Below are 1,138 nucleotides of genomic sequence, written 5' to 3'. Positions count from 1 at the left end.
CAAATGTCTGGTGATATGCAACATGTCCATGTCTGTTGGATTCAAAGCTGGTGAAGTGCTAGAGTACCCAATTCCTAATGTGCGCTGGGACATCAAAGAAGGGAATTTCTACAGCGCCACACTGGCAGATTTGCACCAATTGGATGTGATTGAGATGCACTTCCACTTATGCTTCGAGCTGCACTCCAGGGTTAAAGATGCCACTCACTCGAATCAGCTGGCTCATCGGAAGTATATCTGCATCCTGATGGCTCATAATGATAAAGCCTGGGGCGTGCAGCAGGTACAGCAGGAAGAGGAGGCGGTGGGCTCTTAGACGGAGCGTGGACAGCATTGGTAACTGGCATCTAGAGCTGGGTACTGGGCAGGCGGCAGCAGTAACAGCATGAGGAGGAGGCGGTGGGCCCTTCAGGGTGTTTTTACAGGTTTGAATGGCATTTTAGATCTTGGCCACTATATATATTGACTTACTCACCTCAGCTTGGTAGTGGAAGCACATAAAGGTGGATTCCTTCTTTTAACCAGAAGCAATATCATCCATGAATGTTGCTTGTAGCCAAGCCCATGATATCAGAAATCAAAGGGACAAATAGGCAATCTTTTCAATGTGAAGCAATATGGTCCAAAAGGCCCTCTTCGCCTTTTTCTTTTTGTAATTTCTCTTTTCTATGTATGAATTGTGGTGCATTTTTCAACTGATAAAACAGTTCAGGCCACACATAGCGGGTCCGCCGTGGCACACAGCTATGAGCTACACGCTCCTGAAGTTTGGAGCACAACTATGCGCATCAAACAACTGAGTTTTAACAAGTTTTAATTGTGCTGTTTTTAGCCTTACAAATAATTCAGAGAATGGAACAGCTAAAAAACAATCACAATTGTCTATTTAAAAAAGTGTGTCCTGGGAGATTGTTTTTTGTGGGTTTGCTATGTGATCTCCTTTCCAAACGACAACATTTTACAAACAACTTTATTCAAAAGAAACATTTGCTAAAAGATCAAAATAAAATATAAAAACACAACAAAAAAAAAACACACATCACATCACTAAATTTACACTAAATGATAAAAAATTTAAAAAGAACAAACAAAACACATGTAAACCCACACTTCCATGTAAAGCCAAAATAGTTAAAAA

This window comes from Pyxicephalus adspersus, chromosome 4, assembly GCF_032062135.1.
Source record: "Pyxicephalus adspersus chromosome 4, UCB_Pads_2.0, whole genome shotgun sequence".
In the NCBI taxonomy this organism is placed as follows: Eukaryota; Metazoa; Chordata; class Amphibia; order Anura; family Pyxicephalidae; genus Pyxicephalus; species Pyxicephalus adspersus.
The sequence above is the reverse complement of the archived record's forward strand: the minus strand, read 5'-3'. Positions refer to the sequence as shown.